The sequence below is a fragment of the Pectinophora gossypiella genome, chromosome 1 (genome assembly GCF_024362695.1).
Source record: "Pectinophora gossypiella chromosome 1, ilPecGoss1.1, whole genome shotgun sequence".
NCBI lineage: Eukaryota > Metazoa > Arthropoda > Insecta > Lepidoptera > Gelechiidae > Pectinophora > Pectinophora gossypiella.
The window spans coordinates 5,739,696-5,759,888 of record NC_065404.1 but is presented as its reverse complement, the minus strand read 5'-3'; the positions used below and the strand labels follow the sequence as shown (position 1 = coordinate 5,759,888).

The following is a 20,193-nucleotide window of genomic DNA, read 5'->3' as shown; positions in this document are numbered from 1 at the left end:
CTCGTTTGTTTCAGCTTCGTAAATTGAAACGTCATTCACACTGTACCCTATAGGTAATAAAAGTAGCTTACCTTTTCTATAGAATACTCCTCATCTATTGTCTGGGTTGTGAGGTGGATTACCCACCCCATCAACCCTGGTGTCAGGGTTATTATTGAGCCGCCATACACCCCTGACATGACTCATGTAACGATTACTTACTTACATTAGTAAGTAGTAACAGGGACCAAGCAACGGCTTAACGTGCCTTCCGAAGCACCACCTTATTTTTGGACAATCAGGTGATGAGCCTGTAATGTCCTAACCAAACTAAGGATCACAAAGTGATTTTTGTGATTTGTCCCCATCGGGATTCGAACTCGGGACCTCCGGATCGTGAGCACAACGCTCAACCACTGGACCACAGAGGCCGTTATGTATAGTACACTGGTAATTTTATTTAAAGGATAACATAACATAGCATCACGCCTATATCCCCGAAAGAGTAGGCAGAGGTGTATAGTATTAAGTATACACGTGCGAGCGTTACGTGCGTGCGAGTGTTTCGTTTGTTAAGTTGCTATATTGATTGTTATGATATTTTTAAGCGGGTTCTTTGAAGGATAATTGCTAACAATACTATTCTCTCTTTATTTAAGAGCTGCGCTCTTGTCGGTGGAGTAATCGCCATTACTCCATAGATAGGGCGTGTAGAACGGCGGTTGCCCCAATCGCCTTCCGTTCCGCAGTACACCGACCAATTTCTCAATCGGTGACGTTCTAGCTAGAGCCCTACCAGAATCCATTTCCTCGGCCTCAAACCAGTACTAATACCACTGCTGCCCGGTATCAGGGGTGCGCTTTCGAAGTAGCGGCGCCTACTCGCTACGTCACAAGATCGTCATACACCAACAACACGTCGTGATCGTCATAAGTCATGTAACAATACTATTATGGAGAGAAAATTCACCAAAAACTTATATTGTTAACGCGCCTATTACAGTTGTTTACGTGTAACAGTTTTTTTTTCTAAACCAAATAAATAATAGATTGAATAGCATTGTTATAAGAAAAATAATATTTTGTTGGTACACAATGAACCATTTACCGCTGTGTATTTCGAGTTTGTTCCAAATTATTTTTTCTTTTTCTGGCGAAATGGAGATGTCGTTATCGACCGCCATGTCAGGGCATGTCAAGCTAAAAACGCGTTGGTTTTTGCGAACGCTCGTAATTGCTAGACCGCTGCCCCTGCTCAATAAAACGTGGACGTTACACGAGGAAATTACTACTCTACTATACAACATTCAGTCCGAAACGTGCAGTAAAACTTAATATACTTATAAGCGAACTTAAGCATTAATGACGACCCCGCCCGTGACAGTTCAAATAAAATTGTGTGCCCGCATTTGTTACCAGGGAGCGGCTTACAAAGGTTTGTCATGAGAAATTACGTAAAGCTTCTCAGAGCATTTATTTCCGGCTCGCTCTCCAATAAATCTTTCTAAAAATCGGTCAAGTAAGATTTACAGTCCTATTATAGGGTTTTGCAGCGCCATGTTAGTTTGCGTGGACATAGGACGGGGAAGTGAAATGATTATTATTTTTGCGTATGGCAGACAAAAATAAAATATCCTGCGTGGATCATATATCCAGCTGAAGCTCCCCCAACCAAGTCTCTGCCGCATCCGTCACACAGTGCAGCTCTGCTATGCCACCTGGGAACCGGTACAGAGGGCACTTGTTCACTATGTGAGATATGGTTTGATCCGGGTGACCACATTCGCAGTATGGCGACTCTTCGTTTATGTAGGTGATGGTGGTGAAATGATAAGAACGATTAACGCTTTTTCAACGTTTTTCCTTCACTATTTTGTACCTCAATGTTTCTTAACTGCTAGGTACTTAAATAAGAAAGTAACAACTTAGTTTTTATAAATGTTTTTGTACTGTGTTAATTATTTTTCACTGTAATAAAAGTATTAGTCCTTTCTCGTCGTCACATATCATAAAATACTCACGTATAAAACTCACCTCAGTTAAATTGTATCACATATTATATTTTCTTCCCAAAAACTGTAGCAAACGCTTTATATATTCTAGAATTAGTTATATGTCAACAGCAAACAATACAAGATTGTTCCTCAAGTCTTCTTCTATCATATGGCAACCCACAGCACAGGTGTGAGGTGGAATCAAGTAAATAGAATGAATCTCTCGCCGAACATCCTTTTTTCTTTTTCAAACTTATTTTTTAAAATTCCGTCCAGTGTAGACAACTTTTCAAATTGTTTTACTCATTTGGAGTTGACCTTACACACGTACATCGTAACGTAAACAATACGAATAAAGTTACTAGTGACTAATTGTTAAATACCTTCATAATGTCGCTTAGGGCGCTTACAGACCAACGACGATGATGTCATCGCTGGCCTATAAGCGCCCTTACAGTTCGCACCTCGTAAGCAAGCGCCTTTTTGAAAAATCATATTCGAAAGTGATTTTTTATAAAAAAGAGATACGCTACTTGCAATGCAGGTAAAAATTGTGGTCTCAATTTTTAATTAAACAAAAATTAATACGAATATATTTTTTCAAAAAGGCGCTCATGTAAGGCGGTGATAAATACTTAGCTAAAATCACTATCAAATTAGTGAAATATAACAATCTCGATAAGATTATATTTAAACCTCTTTTAGAAACTTCATAAAATGCTTTTAGAAAATGAAGACGCTGGGTCCCAAAGAAGACGATGTTTGTCAGCGAGATACCTGGTGCCGCATGATTGGGAAAGCCAGCCCGCATAACGGGAAGTGGCGAGGACAAAGAAGAAGAGGAGACTTTTAGAAACTTGATAGAAGCATAGAATAGGCAAAGAATCCAGTACTATAAGTCTTCTTCTTGTCGTTTCGATGGCATTCAGATTTTTTCAACCCAGTATTTTGCCACCCTGACAGCATTTTCTGTGGCATTTATCAGCTCCTCTCGTAGAGGTATCAGGCACGCGGAGCAAGATGTCAGGTGAGCCATAGTCTGTGGCGTAACACCACACACGCAGCTCAGGTCCGATCCGTTGAGAAAACCCCACCTGGACAGGTTACCTTTACTATAATTGCCGACTGCATTTGAGCAAACAACAAAACGCGGGAATGCGGTAAAAAAATCACTTTGGCAGCTTTTGTTTGTACAAATTGGAGGTAGTAGAAATGTCGATACATATGTATACAATATATCCAGTATTGTATACAATATGTAGTCCAGTATTGTAACGTAGTTACTGGTACGGCTCGTTGCAGTAATTGTGTTTGTGTATGCGGCTGTCAGGCCCCCGAGACTGGCGGGACAAATTGACATGTCCTGTCCATCCTTGTACCATCGACATGGAATGAGGGGCCACGTAATTCAGTCGTGTTAACACGCAAGGGAGGGGAAATGTTGAATGGAAACTTTTCATGTTGATGATAATATATAAAATGAAAATTACTAACTAAATAATTAAGTTTTCTTTGCAAATCAGCATTATAAAAACAAAAAGTATAACTAAAGAAGATTCGCCCAATCCCGTCAATCTAGAATGGGATCTCGTCATATTATGCTTCGGGATTGATCCCGAAAAATTAGACGAGATCTGGAGATTAGATCGGGATTGCATTCCATACGCGCGCGACACGTTTTTTTCCCATTGGGGGACGAATTTCGGGATAAAAGCTGTTCTTCCCTGGGTCTTAAACTTTCTCCATACTAAATTTTATCCAAATCGGTTTGAAGTGTTAAAATTTTCTCATTTGTAATAATAATGTAGTCTGTAGAGTGTGTAGAGTTGCAAGTTGTCTTATGTTGTTCTACCCACCCTATTAGGGATTACTGGCATGAATATTGAATGAAAGTTATGCTACTTACTTATTTTAAACGAATTAGGTAGTTTGTTCTCACCGTTTTTGTATTAAGTGGTAACTAGCTATTTAAATGTATTCCATTTAGGTAAGTAAGTACTTACTTATAAAATAAATAATCTTTCTATAATACATACTTAAGTACTAACGAGTAAAACATTCCGCTAACAATTCTCGCAGTTGTAATACGATACTTACGGTAGACAACTCATTAACTTTGGCCTGAAGATGCCATTTCATTGTTTCAAGATCACGTCTTTATTAACAAAGGTATTGTTTGCAGATACATAATGGACCTCAAAACAATTTGCAATTCAATGAGTCTCGTTGGTGCGAGCTACAATAGGATTATCTTACTCCACTCCTTTGTAGTACACCCAAAGAGTTCAAACTTAGCCTTTGGCATGTTTAAAAATAAATAAAAAGAGCCAAAAAGATTTGGGCTCGTCCGGGATTTGAACCCGGGACCTCTCGCACCCTAAGCGAAAATCATACCCCTAGACCAACGAGCCGGCTGACGAATTGATCGAAAACAGACATCACATTTTTATTATATGCGTATACGCATAGTGAAAGGTGTTTGACTAGTCCACTATGGGTCCGAGTAATGACGTCATACGATGATACGAAATTGGAATGTAAATGAACTTGTTTGTGTCTTTTTCGCTTTTATATCTGTGGTACCTATAATACTGTCGAAATGTATAATTTATGAAGCGAATGAATTATGTTGTTAGGTACTTATCTACTTACTTTTTATTTTATCAAGAATAAGTTTACGTACCTACTTTTATTTAGGGCACTTTTGAAATCAGCAAAACTTTATTAAGTAGATTAGCATCTGACTAGACGTCAACATTGTAAAACAGGACATGTTTGTTAATAATTTCATAACAAGCTATCTAGTTAGGAATTAATCTGAATAAACTTAAAGCTCATAGATGTTATGAAATTATAACTAAATTCTAACAGAATTATGAAACTATTGAAACGACGAAGTAAGACTGGAGCTAATGGAAATGTAGTGTCTAAGTAAGTAAGAAGCATTTTATTTATAAAAGATCTGACGCTATGTAGGTACCTTTTAGCACCTTTTAGTAAATAATTTAAATACGTAAGTTTGATTTAACGTAATTTTGCCTCCACTTAAAGTAAAAAACATTCTAATATAATTATAATAATATTTATTATAATAATAATATGATTACAATAGAAACAATACCTAAACTACAAATAATTTATAAAAAAACGAAGTTGGGCTCGTCCGGGATTTGAACCCGGGACCTCTCGCACCCAAAGCGAGAATCATACCCCTAGACCAACGAGCCGATTGCTAACTGTATAAAAAATCGAATCACAAACATTGCTATCTAATGTTTCTATTACGTCACTAAGCATTTAATGTGTGGAAACATAAACCGTGACATAAAATCTTCCTATACCCATAAACACGATTACCACGGATCATGATGAATTATAATAATATACATACGTGCATATATTACATGATTGCTGACGCCTGTGTTACCTGGTGGGGTAGGCAGAAAACTCATCAGAAAAATCTTTTAAACTTTTTGAAGGTTACGCCCTGAAACGTGTTTCAAAAAAGCACTGCGCGAAGTGTGCACCTAATGATGGTGGCAAGGTATAATATCGCTTATGACATAACATATATAACACACTACATCCTGCATGTCACATTTTATTCAGCAAAGCAACAAACTGCAAACTGTAATACCATTTTATTGCGAATAAATGATAATCTTGAGGTATTCTCGGAATAATAAGCCATGTTACATTTCAGTTCTTAGGCAGAATTCAAGTAAACTGCTCATCAGTGGATTAGGAGACTATAATGATGATTGATCTTTGACAGCTCACGTCAGTACGTTTCGATTTAACCACGTCATAACAATTGACCGCAATAGGTATTTACTGAATAAAGTCCGTAATTTAATTCTTCTTCATCTCGTGTGGATTGTTACATCAATGACCGACCTCATCAACCCAATGTTGCTATTAACCCGTCGAAGGTCCCTGACATGGCTCATGTAATTTTCTTACTTGCTACTCTTCTTCTATCGTGTGGGTTGAGGTGAATTACCAACCTCACCAACCCTAGTGTCAGGGTTATTATTGAGCCGCCAAAGGCCAAGGACATGGCTCATATAACGATTACTCACTAATAATCAATGATATTGCTTTTACGTAATATATTAATTTTCTTAATGCCCAACAACAATCATCATTTTCAATACACCTACCTAAGTATGAAAATTGTTGTAAACTTTCTTCCCCCAGCAACATTTTCGTGGATTAACAAGTTATCGAAAATCTTGTACCGCTCACAATTTAATCTGATTGGAATCTAGACGAAGATATTATATAACCTAGGTACTTATATGAAATGAGTAGATAATCTTCCATTATTAGTTTTGAGAAAGCTTAGACTTTTAAAAACTTTTATGGCAGTGATAATGTGTGGGCTTTAAGCTTTACTTTAAATTTAATTCGACTTTATGAGTTTGAATTCATGTTTGGATCAGAGATAATTGATATCACGTGGTTTCCGGTTGTGCCTGGTTAATGGCAATAGGCTCGCCCTCTATTATCATCATCACCAGCCGATTAACGTCCCCACTGCTGGGGCACGGGCCTTCCCTATGGATGGATAGGGAGATCGGGCCTTAAACCACCACGCGGGCCCAGTGCGGATTGGTGGTTATTAACGACTGCTAATGCAGCCGGGACCAACGACTTAACGTGCCTTCCGAAGCACGGAGGAGCTCGAGATGAAAACTTTTTTTTTTTCTGTGGTCACCCATCCTATGACCGGCCTTTGCGAAAGTCGCTTAACTTCAACAATCACAGACCGAGCGCGTTAACCGCTGCGCCACCGAGCTCCTCTATTAGATGGGACATAAACATAGCTGGCGAGGAGTGGGTGTGTATACTACCGCGCACATAAAAGTAAGTGCGCAATGCAAAAAAATACAAATAGCAATATTGCTTTTGTAGATGAATTGGTGGTGGCTTTTATAATCCTCTTGTTTGACAGACGGTATGCAGTGTGTAAGGAAAACGGTTAGTAAGATGTATTGTACCTACTTGCTTAAGATACTTACAAAATTGTGTAGGATGCGCAAACGCAGCAAGAGGTGAACGGCCGTTTATTATATTTTAGGATATTTGCAGCCACTCTTGGGTTGCAGTCCTATAATGGTGATAAATCCTAATAGCGCCTGCTTTAATACCATTAAAAACTTGTCCTATGTAACATACAGTGCTAAATTAGATTTTAAACAGCACGCACGACGCATGACAGTTCACTCTACCTGTTAGGTATTATTTATGTGTTTTAAAAATACAACGGTAAAATATTTTAGTTTTAAATCCTGACCGGAATAAAACATTTCGCATAAATGTCAGACATGAAGTGAGCGCGGTTGGTTATTATCTAATCACTCGACTTCCGTGCTCGTGTACGAAATAATTCGCATATTTTTGCTAATAGTACAGATAAGCTAGTTCTGTTTGTTCTACCTTTGAGATAATAAATAATAATTAGATTTTTTTATTCTAAAACTTAGACTAGCTATTAAACAAGATGTACTTACTTTTGACACACAATACAATATATTATCTAGTTGATACAACACCTCGACAAAACAGTCCGTAAGTGAAACAAAATTAATAAACACATACCTAATTATAACATTGAAAAATACTACCCAATACAAATCTTTATTTAGTAATTAAAAGTAAGGTTTGGTAAATATCTACTTACACATTTGCGTTACTTATTAGTAAACCACGTTTGATATCTTAGATCATAAAAATACTTAAATACTGACTCTGACATTAGTATAGAATAAATCATAAATACTTGCGCCGCGTATTCTTAACCATTCAAGAGGAAAATCCTAGGTTTATCTTGAATAACAACAACTCAACATTATGTTGAATAGTCGAGGAAAGTTTCCATTCTTTCTTATAACTTTGTAAAGACTTAAATTGTGTCACATTTTACAATTGTAGCACGCAGTAATCTGTAACATCATTAATCTTCCTAGAATTATGAATAATGAACATACTTACTTGTGGAAAAAAAGGTTATCATCAGCCTGGCACTATGAATTAGTTCACCGAATATACTTTAGGATACCCTCAAGTGCTGCTGCAAATTGCTTTCTGACATACTTAAAGCATACGGCAAGTCTGTTATATTTTAGCTCTACTATATTATTCATCATAATAGTCTCAACGCCCTTATGACTGTATAAACCGATACGACATATTTTGGTTTCCTTTCAAAACTTTAATTTGTGTTTTTTTGACGTGACTTATTGTGGATTTGCCTTAGATGGTATTAACTTTTCGCCAGAGGACTGATTCGAAAAAACAAACATCGAGTGGTTGAAGAATCGAACATGTCGAACGGAGCAGGCTTGGCTCGTAAACTCAGAGATAGCACCGCGCCGCGAGTGTATCGTACCACATCCCATCAAGATTTATTCATGCCACGCCGCGCCAAACCGCGCCGCTGCGCTGCGGCCGTCGAATCGAATCTCGATACGACCCACTATTTGTCCAATGTATACAACTTTATATCCTGAACAATAACAACTCAACTTCAAGGTTTTGCCACATTTTACAAAAGTTTTGCCTGATTTTGCTGGACAGTTGCTATCAAAGCGCTAACAAACTCCATAGAAACAGTCAGCGGCTTATAACTTTGTAGACAAATGCGTTGTATGATAGAAGTAGTCAGTATTTAATGTCATTATGGAAGCAATACGGAATGTTACAAACTTTAAAAAAAATAAAATTCGAAATAAAACACTTTATAGGAAGATAACCAAATTTATTTACTAATTGGCAATAAAGAAAACAAATATATAAGTAAGTAAAGATCACATAATAACGTAACATATTATGTCTAGCTAGATAGATCGAAAAACGATTGAAAATGTTCCAAAATAGAATGTCAATCAAGTTAGAGTACCTACGTTACAGAGATATGCAATCATAAATCTTGAAGATAATATCGAAGTATTCGGCAATCTTACCCCCGAATTATTTGATAAGGACGGAGAATGCAAGGCATCTGGGTTCGCTCTATAAATTATGCCACATATTCGCGATATGAGTTCTACTAGCTTCGTACTTATAATAACGCAATTTTGAACGAGTTTTCTGACATATTACGTCGAATATTACGTTCCTGGTGAGTTACAAAACAGACCATTAGCTCAGAGGAATGGAAATGTAGGTAGGTTCTTTCGTGCTGTTTTCAACGAAGTACTTTGGTTACGCAAAGTGCGAAGATTTCACATCATTATCATCATCATCATCTTCATTTGTTGGTATATCATTCTCCATTCTTAGGCCAAATGTTTTTGACTTCTTTCTAAGACGTTCCTTTAAGTTAGTTCTGTTCGTCTTGAGAGTTATCAAGGACGGAAGAGGGAAGATGATTGGACACTTAATAAGACACGGTAAATTTATTAAAAACATCATAGAAGGGAAAATAGAAGGAAAATGACGAGGAAAGGGAAGATCATTATCAACTACATGAAACACTTACTAATTATTTGAGTGATAGAGTGAGAAACAGTGTGATAAGAGAGAGAGACGTGATGTAAAAGAGGACATAGTGAGTAAGATTGAGAAGGGAATATTAAGTTGGTTTGGACACTTAGAGCGGATGAAAGATAACAGGATTACGAAAGCAGTAAACAAAGCGAAGATTGGTAGTAGAACTGGCAGAGGAAGACCTAGAAGGATGTACATTGACCAAATTGGAATGTACTTAGAAAAGGTTCAGTACGACCTACTCTGAACCGGCGTACGTGTACGAAACGATTGATGAATGTGGAGGCATCAAGGGAAGTATGTCAGGATCGAAGCAAATGGAATTTCATAGTCTCTGCTTACCCCGGTGGGAAATAAATATTTGCTTTACGAAACCTAAAGTTCAGAACGATTCCCGATCTGGTAATTTTTTGTACTTTTTGCTTTTGCTGATCGCCTTGCATTTTTTGTTCCAAGAATTGACCGAACTTAACGAATTATCACTGCTTAAAGTTCGTAACCATATAAGTACTAAGTGGTAAAACCATAAGTTCGTAACTATACCTAGCTGATCTGAGATTCCCTGCGGAAACACGAATTTAATATCTCACTAATTTAATTATACACGCTCTATTGCATCGCTGAATTACCAAACTGCAAATATCTAAATTTATATCAATTTAATTTTCACGGCCGCCTGTCAAAGCGTCGATGAGGGTTTATCCCCGCTTATTTTGGAAAAATGGCTCTGACGTCGTAATGTTTTATTCATTCACCAGTTTTTTCACGCTTTTATAATATTTCGTAAATATAACTAACCTTTACCAAAGCAGCCTCCGTGGTCTAGTGGTTAGAGCGTTAGGCTCACGATCTGGAGGTCCGGGTTCGATTCCCGATGGGGACATTGTCGAAATCACTTTGTGAGACTGTCCTTTGTTTGGTAAGGACTTTTCAGGCACAGAATCAGGCAGGATGATTCCGTGCTTCGGAGGGCACGTTAAGCCGTTGGTCCCGGCTATTAGCCGCAAAAACACCTCTACCAACCCGCAGTGGAGCAGCGTGGCGGAGTAGGTACCATGAGTTATAAAAGGCTTTTTTTTTAGTCTTGGCGCATCTCATGTGCGAAATTATTGTATGCCCCCAATACAACAAGAATTTCGTTTTCTCCCAGGCACTTAATCACACGATGATGACTTTGAAATACACAGCATAATGATGGATTGGCAAAATCGTTGCTATCTTAGTAGATTAAAACCTGTCAGCACGACATCCGGAATAATTATCCGACTCCTAAAGACACTAAAAATACACTTCTGGTCAAAAAGGTCTTAACATCTCGCAAGTTTAGGTATGTTTCGTAAGGATATTCACAAGTAAGTCTTAATGAATAAAAAATAAATATGATTTTACAAAGATTATCGAAATTCGAATTTTAAACATAATCAAACTCGTGTTTTGTTAAACAAAATTTGTGTTGCGACTTTTTTTTATGAGAAATAGATAATCGATATTTCCAATTACTTAAGTACCAAACCAAACTAACAACCAAACTGTTCTAACAGGAAATCAACTAAAACCATATTAATTAGTGTCAAAACCGCAAACAGAGTTTAATCAAGCGTTTAAAAGGGGGTGGTCATTACTCAGGCCATTTGTCGCAGACTTGCCCACTAATGGAGTACAGGCATGGATTGAGGAATCCAAACAAAGTAATTTTAATGCGTCCTAGAGCCATCGTTAGTCACCCAGCATCGAATATTTTTAAGTTTCGGTACTAAGATGCATAATCATATTATATGCCAATTTGACCGAAAATAGCTAGGACTTGGGGGTTAAAAAGACCATATCGACATTTGTTTGTGTGATGCTCTGTCGCGGGGCCACGTACGTACATCGATTTATACTTCAATTTACAGGAAGAAAACATCTCGAAGTATGCAAACTGAGTGGCTCCGCTGGGGAGTATGCTCTCCAGCGAAGCCACTTTAATTTGTTGTTTTCTTTCTAATTATAGCACGTACACATAAAATCTTTTCACGTACACTATGTACATGATACGTACATTAAACTATATCGTCTACAACTGAATTGAAGGTGGTGGCCCTGCGACAGAGCATCACACATTTGTTTGCATTGCGCACTTACTTTTATATGCGCAAATGTCAAATTGCAATATTGCTTTATTAGAAAAATCGCTTGTATGTGGCCTTTTTAACCCCCAAGTTCTATCTCTTTTTAACCCGCCTTGTTGGTCGTTAGTGATTTAGGGCAAATAGCGCCTTGAGTATAAAAGAGTATTAATAAGGCTAAAATCTTCAGACTTCGTATCGAAAGTGACCGCAAGTTGTCTCCTGATTGCTTGTGGTTCTGTCCAACCCGACAAGGGATTAAGTAGTTACAAAGTATATAACTATGTTGTCTTAAACTACATGATCGTAGCTTTGATCCTATAAGCATTATTCATTCAATCCATTCAATCAGCATTATTCGTTCAATCCATTCAATCAGCATTACTTTACTGGTGGTTGTATCACCTCTACTTAAACCATACGAGCTAAGAGAATTTTTCTCAATCTTCCCACCATTACCTTTACCAGTTACCTACCTATAGACACGACCTACGACGAAACATAACTTAGTTTACTAGGTAGGTATCTATTATAATCTGTGTTCGTACGAAACTGGTCCGTGCCGACAGGAGGATAATGAATCAAATCCCCCTTGATCAATGACATCAGACACAACAGTACACTATTATTTACTTAGTCATAACCATAATGTTCTTGATGTAGGTACATCAATGATATTATAATATTACTTGACAATTCTAAAATAATAGATTCCTAAATCCGTTACATATCCAAAGACGCATGATGTACCACCAAAACTACTGAATAATAGGGAAGCTTAAGTTACAACTTTTATGCCCGTTTTGTTGCTAGACTTGAGGAGCTCGGTGGCGCAGCAGTAAACGCGCTGGGTCTGCGATTGTTGAGTTAAGCAACTTTCGCAAAGGCCGGTCATAGGTTGGGTGACCACAAAAAAAAAGTTTTCATCTCGACCTCCTCCGTGCTTCGGAAGGCACGTTAAGTCGTTGGTCCCGGCTGCATTAGCAGTCGTTAATAACCACCAATCCGCACTGGGCCCGTGTGGTGGTTTAAGGCCCGATCTCCCTATTCATCCATAGGGAAGGCCCGTGCCCCAGCAGTGTGGACGTTAAAGGGCTGGTGATAATTATGATGATGTTGCTAGACTACGTATTATGCCGGTTGAAATACTTAGTATTGATGAAACATATTTACCTAATTATGCGTAAGCCTCAATATTGTCAATTATCAACTCAAGCGGGCAACAGGCAGCACATCTATAATCATGCACCTAATCTATAAACAGCCAATTATACACGTCCCACTGCTGGGCACAGGCGTTCTCTCAATCAACCGGAAGGTCGGTGGAAGCTACAAACCAAACGAAACGAAAGTAAAAATCTGAATAAACACCTAATTCCTTCCTTGGTCCAAAAATATGATATTACACCATCCACCTCTTTCATAACTACAGATACACCCACTTCAATCTTATTACGGGCAGTTCTTCGCTTTATGCTTAATTCTATCTTCTATCACATAAATAAAACTTCCTCCTGAATCCAACTTTTTATTAAGTAACTTAGACATTTTTCCCGGGGATATTTTAGAACAAAAGTTGTGTCAATTGTGGTCGGATATTGACCTGGTATTATGAGGATTTTCTTCACAGAATAACGTTTTTCTTTTCAAGTGGGTAAGCCACTCGTCGCAAATGGAATAACCTCGCCTCTGTCCTGTGTAAAATGCTCTACACCAGTGAACTTAAATTCTAGAGAAACTATAAATTGTAAAGAAGCGATTTCGTATTTTTAATGAGTGGGTGTAAAGTAGCCTTAGCAGCCATATCTTTTTCAGAATAAATTTGTAGGTACCTACCTACTTAGCACTACATATTATTATCTTATGTTACTTAAACCCATAATACATTTTATTCCACAATTTTCGGAAGATCTGTGGGTTTAAAAAGGCCACAACGAAGCAATTCATTTTTTTTGACGTGACTTATTGTAGATTTGCCGCAGATGGCATTAACTACTTGGCCGGAATTCATCTAAAAAGCAACTGACTCACGACTCACTGACTCGGCTGACTGACTGACGTAGATGACTTTCGTAGTCTCATCATACACTTCGAAATATTTTATACACGCCATTGCGTCTCGGCCTTTACCTGCCTTTAACCAGTTGCATCATCACACAAGTAAAAGAAGAAATACGTTTTCCTTTTCAACTTAATTGCTCTTCACTACTTGCTCAAGATATGACGTAAGTGTGCATTTAAATGCACATTCAATTTAGTTCTGGCGAACAAAGCACTTTGCCCGTGTAGTATTTTCTTGCACTTGAGGCAATTGAGCGTACGTGCTGTATTCATTTTAAAAGACCACCGAGTGTTTGCTTTCCATTCAACTAGAATTTTCAAGAACAAATTAGGTACGTTTTCTGGTTGTAAAAAGATCTCCCTGGAAATATACTACAAATTATTTTTAGACAGCCTTTTTAAAAGTTGATGGATTGTGGCTTAAATTTTCAGCATTTAGTGACCCATATTGTTGTTTTTCATCCATTTCTATAAAATAAAAATTCGCATGTACTCTTACTACGGTATAACCGCATAAAAATTGTTTTCGTAGACGGGTTCTTACAGAAATGCCTTCAGCAATTATTTCCGCATATCGAAGTAAAGATAAAATCGGAGAAAATTCCGAAAGTCGGAGTAAATTATTCAGACGAATTTTCTAAATTCAAAGCTCGCATGACGTAATCCGTGGAAAGCCATTATATCTGTCGGGAAATCTCATTTCCGGTTGAGAAAAACGGACCCTGTCGCCTATGTACGGGCGGGTTACTCCCATTTCATAGGTCGGAACTTCCATAACAAAGCTAGACTGCCGCTAATATTTCCAAAAGTTGGTGGAGCGAGAGAACCACGGAATACAAGGAAGTGGTTGGAAGGGCCAAGTGAGCGCGAAACGTGCGTCATACCAGCATGAGCAAATAGTGCAATCTTCAACTTTGTACTCCAATCGTCCGCAAACTTTACGACACACGGAACTCTGCCAGTATATTAAAAGGTCGTCTTGTGCTCCTGCAGGGAAAAACATCAATAACGAGTAACATGCAAAGAGGCCTCTTTTCACAGGAAAGCTAAAAACCTTAGTATGATCAGCTATTTATAAAAAAAAAACTTTTGTATGCGGTATATATACTTACGAAAGGTGATGATAAAATTGCAGCCTATCACATAAAATATACATTGCCGGTAATGTGGCTATGGAATTTGAGAAGCAGTAGAGCTATCGTAGTTATCTGCGTGCAGGAGTAGTAGTAAAAGAGAGTGAGGTTCAACCGGCGACAGCGGTTCTCATACAAAATGCGCATTAGGGAGAGAATCAACGTACTTAAGGATCTGGGATCAACTCGTCAAGGATCTGAGTTAATCATATCAATACATCGCACCAAAAAAAAAAGAAAGAAGAAGATATCAATATATCAATACATTATAATCTAGGTTTCGCTATTCCAATTAAACCTCCAAACATCCGCATTTAGCGAATACCACTAGCGGTCTATTTAATTGTCGCTTTTCCATACATAGGTTCATAAAGTCACGCCTATTTCGTACCAGGGTAAGCATATTGAGACTATGGAATTATAATTAAAATACATTATACCGGGTTTTTACCGCGTTATTATCAAGGATATGAGACTCCCGATATTTCAACACTGTTACAATTCATAATCACGGGACAATGGTAAGAACCCGGTATTATGTGTTTTAATTATGCTAATAACCGCGTTAACCTCAAACAATGTATGAAATCATCAATCGTCGCTTTACCACTTGGTAATCTTTCACGTACATCTTCTTCTATCCTATCTTATTGTTAGGTACCCTGTTACGTTGTGGTAATTAGTATAATGCCCAAATATTGTCCATTTTATTGGAATCGACTTTTACACTTGTCCGGGATGTTAAGCGTCGAAGTATTTTTTGTTTTATAATCTCGCTCCAGCCATAATACCTATAAAAACTGGTTCCACTTATTTTCCCACCAATGGATGAAGCGGGAATACACCGATTTGGAAGTAGGTCGCGAGTCGCGGCTCTGGCACTCAGCGATGTGGGATTTGAGCCGATACCGAGCCCACTTGAGACTCGTGAATGTGAAAGCGGTTTAAAAGCTAAAACCCACTGGTCAAATTGCGACTTTTTCTCGGAATGAGTATTGGTGTTGATATATATTTTTTTAAATACACCGGAAGTAACTAATGGGCTATTACAGTATCACTTAATTAATACCTCAAAGTAGGTGTAATCATACGTTTCATGAAGTTCAGAGTTGTATTTAGGTCTGACCACTATTGAATTTATAAATCAAAGAAATATTCAAATTCAAATATATCTTTATTAAGTAGGTAACATGTTTAGAAAGTGAACGTCGTGTCTTATAAGGAAGTGAAAGAATTGGCCTTTGATAGAAAAGAATGGAGAATGCTGCACCGACAAGAGCGTAGCTCTTAAATGAATGATGATGAACATAGTTACACTTTGAATCGTCATTTTTTACATAACGAACATCTCATTCGCCTAAAACTTCTGTAGCTTCTCACACCCTTCTTCAGCTTCTTCGGGGAAAAGAAGTTGCAAGAAACACCTCGGCAAAGGGCCCCAGACGTTCTTTAAAAAAAGAAATAAACAAAATATTGTTATACAATTTAGTAATTTGGCTGCCTAATATCAGTTCCCAGACTGCTAATCCCATGCATTCATATCTTCTCAATAATCAGTAACCTTATAATAACCTTTTTTACAAAGTTTCGGTTTCATTACTGTCTTAAAACTTTTCAATGGTAAATTCTGAATGTCTTTACTATAGGTGTAGGGAGCGCTGGTAATTTTAATAAAACCCCACACAAACAATTGAATGAACTGTATTACTTAGGATATTAAATTAAATTACAAGATCCAAACATTGAGACGCGTTGGCTTGTTCGCGCTTGAGATGTGACTGACCATAAATGGTAGACTATTAGGTATGTCCCATACAATAGGAACTCATTAAAAAAGTACCTTGACTTGAAAATCTGTTACCTTCTTACCCATACAATCACATCATATCATAAATTACCTGCAACAGTGGAATGGTAGGATTGTGAACCTATCAATTTGTCACAGCATAAAGTTTACACCGAAATTTATGTAGGGTTATTACCATGATTAATTATTGGGAACGTAAATTAATAACTTCAATCCGTATAGAACATAGCGCTTGCTTCCCAAATTCAACAATAAGTAAATGAGTACTGAGCTAAATCCCACTTTACTGTATTATAATAGTCTATTTAGCAAAAGTAATATCTTTTCATCAAAGAAGCACGTCACTCCGCATTTTCATTATCACCGAAGGTCTATATTTTTCATTTCGCAGCAGCACTCATAAAAACGCTCAAATGACAAGTTAGGGCCTCGTCAACACCGGGGCTCGGACAAATTGTAATCAATTTACGACCCTCCTGCGCCCTCTTATATAATTCATTATTAATTGCCCACACTTTCTTATTTACCTTGTTATAATGAATTTATTTTACTTGGAAATGGGCTCAGCATTTTCAACAACTACTTTCATTTGAATTTTCGACGTAAGTATCTTAATAAGTTGAAAGCTTTTAAGGTTTTAATTAGCTGAAATGATTAGGCCTCTGCCTTTGTAGGGTAATCGTGAGTTGTTTTTCTGACGAGACTTGATAATTTAGATTCAGACAAACTGCTATAAGAAACTTGACTCCTACTCGGTAACATTCCAAGCAATTAACCGCGATAGAATTTAGTCCAATAATACATAACAAAACATAACATTACTATGCCAAAATAAAATGGATCCGTTTGTATAATATCCCTCGAACCATGAAATGACTCGTTTTTCACAAACGCAATTATTTTGATTAAGTCCTACAATCGTATTTCGTTTGTTTTTCAAAGGAACAAATAATTGCACTCGTTTCAGATGCCTTCGTAATTTCTCACTAAAACAATAAGTAATTGAGAATTCATTTTAATTTGCTGCGTTAAATTCTATGACGCCTTTTACTCCCCCAGTAAGTACATAATTAGAAATCCGGCAGGACTTAAGGAGACCCATAAGGATTCTAGGCACGGAATAAAAACAAATATAATCCTTAGGCAAAAAGTCACTTTCTCTCTAATCCATTAAAAATATAGAAACAAAAAATACTTAAATATTATGCAAATAAGCTAATATCCTTTATGTTCTATAACCCATCCCTTCTTTTTAAATAAGTAGGCACTTAAATAAAGAATAAATAATAACATTTTACTTTGCGAGTTGTTTAAAAACTTATTTAAATATTATCTGTACTAGAAGGTGTTAGTAGTCGTAATACATAATACAAGTGTAATAAAGGGGGCGTATTTCCATTAACCGAGCACAAATCCTGTGACTTTATACATTTCCAAACAACATCAAAATGATTATGTTTTTTACGATTTCATTGTTTCGTTTCCGCGAAGAGAGAACAAACAACATTCTGTCAATCTGTCCTTGGATTTCCTCTGACGTAAAAACATGTTTCCCATCTGATCTTATCCAAATGCTACACAAAGAAAACTAACATTGTTTTTTTGAATAGCAAAGATAGAAATTGAAAGATTGAATAGATACCTACATTGAAATAATAATTTAAAAAACAAAACACAAATGAGAAATAATACCTACCTACTTTAAAAGCATGAGCAAAGTGACGTCATCCACTGGAAATAAATTAAAAATGTTTAAAAATAATATTAAAAAATACCTTTAAAATTTATTTTACTTTATTGTAAGAATAACAACCACCTACCTATTTATTTTTTATTGTAAAATATGTAATTAAACATTATTTTACTGGAACTGAGATCCATTTCACAGTTTTATGCATTCATTTTATTTACATTTGATTTACGCTCAATTAAAATGACAAACTTACTCAAGTAATAATATTTAGGGTCTAAAATACTGTGTATACAATTCAGAAGTTACCCAATAAGACTAGAGTGTAAACAAAATGTTTGAACTGTGTATCTGTATCCAGGATCTAATCATGAGAACCACAAGGGGCAGCCCTAATCAACGACCCTATCTGAGTGAAAAACCTACCGATTATCAGCCTCGTACACTCATACACGTAACTATATTAGTATTATCTATGGTATTTATTGTGTATTACGTAACTATATTGAAATATACGTATGAGGAGCTTGGTGGCGCAGCGGTAAACGCGCTCGGTCTGCGATTGTTGAAGTTAAGCAACTTTCGCAAAGGCCGGTCATACGATGGGTGACCACAAAAAAGAAGTTTTCATCTCGAGCTCCTCCGTGCTTGGGAAGGCACGTTAAGCCGTTGGTCTAAGGCCCGATCTCCCTATTCATCCATAGGGAAGTCCCGTGCCCCAGCAGTGGGGACGTTAATGGGCTGATGATGATGATGACGTAACTATATTAGTAATATTGTATACACAACAAAAACTGCTCAAAAGAAAAATAGACATTGACTTTTTATGCTCTGTTAAACAGACAACAACTCTCGCTATTAGGGGTGGTCACAAGTTACCAGACTAAAAATAACGAAGTTATAATTATTTTGTAACCGATCGATGGATCGGAGGATCTAAAAATGGCTGTTTCTTCTGAATACAATAATGTCTATCTAAACACATACACCATTCATCTTCGTTCGTCAATCGTTCGTATTGAAATCAACTAGGAAGTCAATCTCTTATTTACGAAACGATCTGTCAAAAGCAATAAATACAATAAGTCCAATGTCAATATTCTCGAAGCGACAGTACCAGGTAGGTGTTCTTTGTCACAGGGCGCCGCTCGCAAACATTCACAACACTAATTACGTAAGAACCCGCGATCCCGGTTTATGTAAATGACGCTTCAGCCGCTTATCTCCCTGTAAGCCCTCTCCAGTAATTATACGGCTGTAGACACAGATAATTGTCCCGAGATTCGTCGTTGAATGTTCGCAGTTTTCCTCGTTTTAACTAAAAATTATGCTTTCAACGGAAGAACGCATTAATATTTGATAATGACGATCGGGAATGAGCCCCCGGGAGACAGGACGTATTTTTTCAACCTTTGTTTCAAGATAAGAAGACGGTGAAATTAAAAATTCTTTTGTGATTAGAACTGCTTTGGGAGTTACATTGCGAAATTGCGACGCTCGCGCTTCTGTTATATCACTAGACTTTGTAGACTCTCTTTCTCAAATTGTAAATGCCTTGTGCTCATTATTATGTTTTATTTATATAAAGCATACTGAACTGAAAAGTTTATGTGTAATTCTATACTATAACAAATATAATAAAACCTTTCAACATGTAGTACCTCTTCTATTATATTCTTTCGGGAGAATTAATTATAAAACTAGTGATTTAAATAAAATAGATGTGAAAACAAGAAAACTACTGGCTATGAATAAAGCGCATCACCAAAAACAGACATAGAAAGATTATACTTACCCATGAAGACAGGTGTAAGGGGGCTCACTAATATAGAAATGTTACATAAAACGCAGATAATAAAATACAAGAAATGTATACAGACTGTAGACGACTACATTATAAATGGGATAGTTGAACATGATAAAAATA

At 37.0% G+C, this 20,193-nt stretch overlaps 2 non-coding genes across 2 annotated transcripts; both read right to left on the bottom strand.

The window, feature by feature from the left end:
• Positions 1-4,312: 4,312 nt before the first annotated feature.
• Trnap-agg (transfer RNA proline (anticodon AGG)) lies at positions 4,313-4,384 on the bottom strand. Its single transcript has one exon. It is a non-coding gene; the product is annotated as a tRNA-Pro (tRNA).
• A 744-nt stretch (positions 4,385-5,128) lies between these two features.
• Positions 5,129-5,200, bottom strand: Trnap-ugg (transfer RNA proline (anticodon UGG)). Its single transcript has one exon. It is a non-coding gene; the product is annotated as a tRNA-Pro (tRNA).
• Between the last annotated feature and the right edge of the window lie 14,993 nt (positions 5,201-20,193).